The sequence below is a fragment of the Glossina fuscipes genome, unplaced genomic scaffold (genome assembly GCF_014805625.2).
Source record: "Glossina fuscipes isolate IAEA_lab_2018 unplaced genomic scaffold, Yale_Gfus_2 1, whole genome shotgun sequence".
NCBI classification, from domain to species: domain Eukaryota; kingdom Metazoa; phylum Arthropoda; class Insecta; order Diptera; family Glossinidae; genus Glossina; species Glossina fuscipes.
In genome coordinates, this window is record NW_023998415.1 from 16,163,199 (window position 1) to 16,172,261 (window position 9,063).

The 9,063-nt window shown below is 30.4% G+C and overlaps 1 protein-coding gene across 6 annotated transcripts in view; it reads right to left on the bottom strand.

Moving 5' to 3' along the window:
• LOC119632139 (3-phosphoinositide-dependent protein kinase 1) overlaps window positions 1-9,063 on the bottom strand; it is a 58,727-nt gene that overhangs the window by 41,586 nt on the left and 8,078 nt on the right. Inside the window, exons 1-2 of one of the 6 annotated variants that reach the window (XM_038024916.1) lie at window positions 4,566-5,051; window positions 3,660-3,758 (exon numbers count right to left, since the gene is read on the bottom strand). The exons of 1 other annotated variant lie outside the window; for it this stretch is intronic. The gene's annotated coding sequence lies outside the window, so the exon portion shown is untranslated. 4 more of the 6 variants (XM_038024912.1, XM_038024917.1, XM_038024914.1 and 1 more) reach the window with 4 other exon arrangements.

The window sequence follows — 9,063 nt, forward strand, 5'->3', positions numbered from 1 at the left end:
AAAAAACAACAATAATAAGAAAAATAACAATTAATAGCAAAAAACGAATTGAACGGACAACTATAAGGTGCCAAATGGCGACGACGAGCCTCTGTGCTAGATCTGAAAGCTAAACAATATACGTAACTTATACACATATGATATATGCCGTGTACATGAACAACTAAACACCGCTAGCTAGATAGCTAGATAGCTAGCCAGTCAGCCAGTGAGCCAGTCAAACAACCAAGCAACCATTCGAGCACAAGTAAAATAACCACAACAGACGACCAGCCAGACAAAACAGACAATTTAAGAGGCTAGCCTTTCTAGCTAGTCAGTTAAAGCGCAGTGTACTTGCAGTGCATTGTTGCAATGGTTGTAAGCATAGCATATGTACTTATGTACATACCTAACATAATACACCTTTAAATTTAGCATTCATTCAATATACGCTGTTTTGAGGATTTTACTTCTGCTTTGCTTTGCTTATGCTTATGCTTTTCTACCTTCCTCTTCTTATTCTTCTTGCAATGCCCACCACCACCAACGCAAGACTGTATAGTCATTTGGTCATCACGTTTGCCACATGCAGACCGCAAACTTCACAGATTACATAGGGTATTTATATCATTTTTGATCGGCACCAAATTTTGGATTACTTTTAAGTAGGTCGGTCCGTCTGTTCGTTTGGATAATGTCTTTGGTAATTACTGCTTTTGTCGCAAAAAATGAAATTATTGACTTCAATTTTATCAGAAACATTGGATATTGATTGTTACTGGAAATGATTTTGATACCCCCGTTGTGGGCGCTATGTACTTTCCAAATTTTCTTCTCACTAATCCTAAGCTGCAACAGATAACACGCATTTGCTGCAGAAATGGCATAAATGATTCCAAAGTCAACCTAATAAATATCGAAATTAAGATAAAGATAGTGAGTATAAAAGATGCGGTCGTAGCCGAATATAATTTTGTTGTTTATTTGTTTGTTTGTTTGTTTGTTTGTTTATTTTGTTTTTGATATGTCTCGTTCATGCACTCAAAAGCATTGCCATGAAAATGAAAATTTACTACATTTACTAGAGAGCAAATAAATACGAGTTAAAATTAGCGAAGAAAAAAAGAAAAGAAAAGAAAAAAAAAAAAAACCAAAAATTTGCCGACATTTCGTACAACTAGAAAAAGGTTCGCTTGACTGGCTGACTGTATTTCCTAATTGGATGGACGACGGGTGGAACTCTACGGGTTTTTCGAATATTTAACAAAAGAGCAGCAAACATCAACTGAGCCATCAGCTAACAGTTAACTAACTTAAGTGCTGAGCTGTACAACATCTGTTGTTGCCGTTGTTATTATTGTTATTGTTGCTGCTTATCTTCGACATTCATAATGCTTCTCTAATGCATGCAATAATTGCATATATTATTTATTCGCGAGAATTTGGTTCGATCTCCACTCCTTTTTGCCTTCTCGACGAACTTTCCCGCATTTCAACGCTTAATCATTAGAATCAAACAAAATGAAAAAGAAATTCAATGTTGTTGAGGCAAAATGAATAACAATTTTTTTTTTTTTTAAGCGTTCCGGACGAATTCATCTCTTTTCAGTGCCAAACGAGAAGTGGTAGTGACAATGAAAAATCTATAACCGCTTTATGGTTAAGGATGGATCGATTCTGCATTTGAAACATAAAAAAACATTGCTTGCAGATAACATAATTCGAAGAAAAAAACAAAAAAATTTCATTTTCAATGAGGCCATAAAAATGTTTCTGAAAGAGCTTTTTCGCTCTTTTGCACTTAAGTTCTGATTGCGTGGATATCTTGAAGCTGCTCTCAGTTTTGAAAAACTCCTTCAATCTTACCAAAAAATTCATCATAATTTACTTTGAATTATTGAAATTAATTTTTCTCAACCCTCTCTCTCTCTCTCTCTCTCTTCCCGGTCTATTGATCGTCGCTTATTACGTTTAGTAAGAAATATTTCATGGAGCAGATAAAGAGTCTCTTCAAAGTTTACCAAAAATTTTAGCTCCATCGTCCATCATATAAACGTTGGGTAAATGAATTTGAAGACTTAATAACTCAATCAATCTATATAAAGCGTTTCGTATTATTTCAATATTTTTGTATTTATCTATCTCTCCAAGTGTGGAAAGTAATGCTCAAAAGATTTGCAAACAAGTAAGTGTCGAGTCGAACGAACAAAGATATGAAGTAAGAAGATCTGCAGGTTTTCGTTATAGTTTCATTAATAGTTTTAATCTCATCTCAAAATAATAATAAAATCAACTCTAAAGACATTTTATACTCAGACGATTATAAGATAGAATAGTGTCATTCGATTGATAATGTTAGTATATATATATATTCATTGATGGCTATTGGGTATAAAACTATATTAAATTCTATTGTGTACTTACAAATGTATATTATTATATATATATATAAATCTCAAGCAGCAGCCTAGCGTAGCTGTTGCTGTTTTCGTATATATATAAAATAATATTTTAACTTTTAAACGTAGATCGCAGATCGAACATATATATATATATATATATATATATAAAATGTCATATTCAAAGAGGAACGATTAACTTATTACCCAATAATAATTTTTTTTTTTTTACTTATACGTAAGTGTAATAGAAAACAAATGCATGTATAGAATATGAAACGGATAGCAGTGTAGCTAATTATATAAGAAAGTGAATGCATCATGAACCAGTTAGGAGATTTTTCTTTTATTGCCTTAAGAAGCACAAGAAATTTGAATTTCAAATTCTTATTATTATTTATTTATTTTCTCTCTTAACTTGGCTAAGTTATTGATGTTCTCATGAATGTTAATTATAAACGAACACGCATACACATCATTTGTCTCACCCACGTTTTTGTGTCACATAGAAATCTATATGTAATGTCGAATCAATACGAATTGGAAAACGGCAACGATTTTCTTCTTGCAATATGCGTAAGCATGTGTATATATAGAATTTATATAGATAGATATACCATGAACACAGAAAAAGACTTTTCTTAAACGGAAAAAAAAAAAAAAAAAAAATAAGAAAATTTTTTGCCGCAAAAAATTTAAAAAAAAAAAAGCACATACACACACACATACGAACGCTAATTTATAATGCAATACATCAAAATGTAACGGTTGTTTATTAACTATATATTTCCCTTCAAATTTTAATCTCTCACATTTATTTATTTATTTTATTTTATTTTTCTTTACGTATATATATATTTAACAAAATTTTTCTTTGCTTGATGTATGCGCGCGTGTATATATATATATATATATATAGATGTGCGTGTGTGTGTGTGTGTGTGTTTGTATGTATGCATGATTATTAAAAACGAAAACAACAATTTTTTTGAAGTTTTTTTCTTTCGTTTTTTACGTCAATGTTAACTCACACTCGAAGTTTTTATGAATGAATGTATTTTTCCAGCACATTTCCAAGTACTACTACTACATGCTAGTCGTAACAGTAAAAATTTTACTCTCTTTTACACCACTTTTACTATTTTATATTTTATTGTTGCTTTCTCTTACACGGACAGTATAGAGAGGAGTGTTAGTGTAAATAAAGAGTATGTTTATTTGTTTGTGTGCGTGAATATATTTAATGATAATTATGTTTGTTGTTAATAAGCCTCTTACATATTAATGAGCATGAATATATCCACAAGTTGACAATTTTTTCTGAAATATTAACATTTTTCCTTTATTTTTTTCTTAACGAATCGAAGAGAGCGTAATCTTTGTAGGGTGAAAGAGAGAGTGAATTTCATATGTAACGTATATAAAACACTAAAGCACACTACTCTACACTATAAACTAACTACACAGCAGTATTTACCAATTACGAAAAGCGCACACAATAAACAAACTGCAATGCGTCAAATAGGCTGGCGACGTAATTGAGCTTTTTTTTACGTATACCTACTAACTAAAGAAAATAAGCTTCGTTACTCTCTCGCTGTTGCCTTTTCATATTGCGTCTCTCACTCGCATAACGTTTTAATATTGATATTGCTGCTGCTGTAGTTGTTGTTGTTTTTGTTGTTGTTGTTGTTGTTAGTGTTGTTATATTACTGTGTGAAAGGAGATTCTCACACTTGATATTATGTTTTATAGCTTTAACTGAGGCATTCGGGTTTTCTTCGTAGGAATTTTTCTTTTTTTCTTTGATTTTTTGTGTTATTATTTTATTTTCTAGTTTTTGTTTTGTGGATAAGATACTTTTCGTTTAGTATATTGATATATATATATATTTTTAATGAAAATAACTTTTTGTTTCACATACATATGTATACATATAAATATATGTACACATATATATATATATACATATATATATGTATTATGGTAACATAAAATTGCACTTAAAAATGGCAAAATCTTAAAGATATTAAAAAACTTTTTTATATATCTAGAAGACAGCTTCTTTTCTTCAAACTTTTTACATAAAAGCAATATTAATTGAATAAATCACATAAAAGCAAAATAATAAAAATAAAACACAATTATAATAATATTATATATGCAAATAAGATACACTCTTACGATTGCAAATGGATTAAGTAGAAAATCGAAGGACACAATTTATGCGGATTATTTGCTAAAATTTTTGATTTACTTTCATTTCTTTTTTTCTTTTCTTTTTGGCTTTAAATTTTATACTACACTACTACTGAACACATTTCCAATTTTTTCTATATATTTTATGTAAAATTGTTTTATTCATATAAACCGTGTAAATTAACGAACGCGTAAGCACCGCACCGTATGAAAACTTATTATAATCAAGAATGAATAAAACGAAACATTGAAAAGTATTTCTTGCTTTTTATTCCTCCTCAAATATAATCATACGCGAGTTTCAGCACAATATAATACAATGACGATGATGACGATATTACGGCAACATTCGACATCGACAACGGCAACGACAACGACGACAACAACAACCACCATCACTATGGCCTGTACACACAATAAGCTTCTTCCTCTATACATTTATACAAATAATATAAGCTTAATACTATCAGAGTATTATTTCATTATATATATATACATATATATATATATATATATATATGTATATAATACTCTCTCACTCTCTCTTTCTTTCTATTTTACTCTTTTTTTTTTGTTACCCACTACTACTCGAACAATTGATATGTAAAAAAAAAAATCACTGAGAGTTAGACAAGCGCCAAGCATTAAAGGCAAAATCTAAGCACTTATACGAAGCATGCAGCCATAGATATTTTATGGACACCCCGCCAGAGAGGAAGAGAGAAGAGAGAGAGAGAGAGAGAGAGAGAGCGCATCTAAGTGAAAGAGAGAACTTGTATATGTGTATAAAGATAATTATAAGCAGTGGCGCTTTATTCGAGAGTACCCTGAATTATGTTATACATTACACATATGCATATCTATACATATTAATATATACATATTAATATATATATATATATATATATATATATATATATATATATATGTATGGCTCAAAAATTGTAAAGTCAAAACTAAACAAACAAATTCACGCGCATACACATCTACACGCGTTTTAATAATGTAAACCTGAACAACACTCATTTATGACTGTGTCTGCTTTCGTGTGTATCATTTTTTATAGAGCCATGCAATATAATAATAAAATCATTAAAATATAATAACAACAAATTAAAGAGGACAAGTCTTTCGGTTTCTCTCGTTTTTTTTTTTTTTTTTCTTCTTGTTTTCCTTTTTCCAACATGTGAGATTTTGCAGAGAAGAGAGTTAACTAAATACTGTGTTAAAGATTTTCGCAAATTATTATTAATAATTTTAACTTTGGGATGCAAATGTAGGTGGACGGTGCGCGCGCACAAATATACATAAGTTTATGCATTATTATTATTATTATTATTTTTTTTTTTTTTGTTAATATAAAATTAGATAATTTTTATTATTTTGGGTACAGGGTGCTTTTTACAAATAAAACACTTAACAACTGTACATTTAGAAAAGAATTAAGAACATATGATCTCGATGTAAGAGTCCTTGGTTTTTTTTTATTTTTTTATTTTTCGCTAACTGGTTCTCACTTAGCTTACGTTCCAAGCGGAAAATTACAAAATTACATTTATTGGTAAGATATGGTTTTGAAATGTCCTCTCACTGTTCGAAATTCCGTTCTAAAATAGAAGAATATTCTGTTCGTCACAAATGTATGTCTTATTGTAATATCCACTGTAATATCACTGCTTTATGTATTAGGTTGTAGTGCTAAATAGATTGTATTTCATCACTTCACATATTTTTATGCAATTTGTGTATGCAAAATTTTACAAGCTACAATTTTATATAAATTATTCCAAATAATTTCATATATGGTTTTTGGGTCAATGAAGGCCATTCATCATCCATAGCCCAATATACTCAATTTTATTTTTCAAGCTTGGTATGGAAATTTAATTAAAGCAAACAGTTTTGAGGTCATGAGCCGACCGCATCAGCAGATTTTAAAGGATAATGAAGGAAAACAAGGTTTTAAGAGAAATAATGCAGTGACTCAATAATGAAACTAACATACAAACAAACGTAGGTATATAAATTGACTGAGGCATTAATGCCCGCAATAGTAGATCCTGCAACACTGCGATTTGTCAATTTTTCAAAAATGTTCACAACTTTTTAAATAAATATGACGTTCCACACATAAGACATGCAAGAATTTTGACTCAATCGTGTCCGGTTATGCATTTGAAAACTATTGTTGAGGCGTTCATAGTTTGCGAAAATTGAGATAGATTGTTGAAACTTGACACCACATAGACATTTCCTAGCTAGTGGTTTCAGATGGAGGTTGACCAACGGCCAGACTCATGATAAACGAAAGCCTAGACAACTTACAGTTTTCGCAGCAGACGATACGCTATAAAGAACGGCATATATACTTATAAAGTCAATCTAAAACAGGATGGAAAAAACGGGATTGATGCGGTTACAAACCTATTCACATAATAAGCAAAACAGTGTAACTTAAGTCTCATAAGAAATACTGAGCTAAACGTCGGTGCAAATAGATTTTAAGGCTGCAGTTAAATGTCGAGTGTATAAATCGCACACACATCGTCTGACGCGATTAGAAGCAACACAACATTTCGTAATGAAGTGATTGTCGAGTTAATGGATCAGAGTCAGAGGATTCGTGTTCTAAGACGAAAATAATTATTTTTAAGCAGGAAGTATAGGAGACGCTTTGTTGGGACGCGTTCGCCTATAACATATTTTCAAGTACTTTCAATCAAGTCGTTCAGGATCTAATTTTAATTATTCAAAAGTGAGGATAAGCTCTAAATACAACACCAAGTCTGTATCTATGTATGACTCAATAAGGCTCCTTAGGCTTAACTTGTCTTTTTTTTTTCTTTTTAGCCAAGTACATAAGGATTGTGTGTGTGCGGTCAAAACTCAATGCGGTAGAATTTATTCAAGCCGTAATTAAAATTAGTGCTTAGTTTTGATTGGGCACACGCCCCTTAGGCTGTGGCCGCTTCCCTATCTGTTTCTCTTCCTTTAGTTCTTTACTACCGTCGCCGTATTACGCGGCCATCATCAGAATGTCATGAAATTAAACGGGTCTGTCAACAATGTTGCCATACATGTGTCGGACCCGATACTCATTGAGTGACGTGTCACATATGTCTTAACCCACAAATGCCATGTCACGGATAGAATGCGATAGGATTTATATATATATATATATATATATAGAGAGAGAGAATAGGATATATATATAGAATACATAAATGAAATAAAAAATAAAAAAAAACTATTATTAATTAATTATTAATCCCGTATTTATGAATACTCTTCCAATTTTTTATGCTAAGTAAGATACAAAATAGTATAAAGTTTTCATATGCAAGACACTTCTTTATTTTTGCCAGGAGAAAATTGTCCTATATGCTCCGCCATCGGCTTATCTTGATTCTCAGGTAATATGGCGTGGCTTGATTTAATTTCAAGAGCCAAGCTTGCAACGGCCTCCCTTATAAGTAAGTTATAGGCATTTATCGTAACAATGCGAATACAGTTTTGAGTGGAAACAGTTACGGGGTTTTATTTATTTTTTTTTTTAATATTTTACTTTAACTTCTTCTTCTCTATACCGTTGATTTTGCAACAAGGAAACGTAATACTAAACTTTAGACAAGAAAAACAAAACGACAACTGAAGAGGAATAAAAAGAAGAAGAAAAAAGAAAGAAAAAAAAAACACAAAAAACGCACACACACACACACACAACAAACATAATAATACAAGCAGACGCAGAAGCCAACATAAGTAACAAAACAAAAACATTGAATATATATATATATATATATATACGTATGTATATAAACAAGTAAATATAAGGAAACAACAGCAATGAAAACAATGGCAATAACAAAAACACGTATAAGTAGACAAAATAAAACAATGCCAAACACAACAGACAGATATAGAGTGTAAATAGAAAATACAAGTAAGTGATGGATGGCGAACAACTTTGTACGGTTGGTTTAATGTCTGGGAAAAAAAAAAAAAAAAAAAAAAAAAAAACTAAAAAAATAATGATAATAATAAACATAATAATAATTATGATAAATAAATAAAGGAAAAATTAAGTAGAAAGAAAACAAATATAAAAAAAAATATATATAAAAAAAAAAATCAGGGGAAATACAATCATATTGAATAACAAAATCTAATGCACTACTAACTGAACGCTTTGATTAAATGTTCGTATGATGGCTCTGTGCGTACGAATAGTGAAAATAGCAACATAAAAATAATAATAACAGCAACAACATTAACGATATTACAAAAAGCAAATTAGAGAAAATGGCAAAAACATAACAGAAGAAAAAGGAAAAAAAACGAAAAAAAACACAACAAAACAAAACAAAACAAATATACAAATCAACGTAGATATGCTATGCATATGTGCATAAAAAATGTATGCACGTATGTATGTATGTATGCATGCATGTTGAAAAATGTTATGAATAGTAGAGGAAAAAAA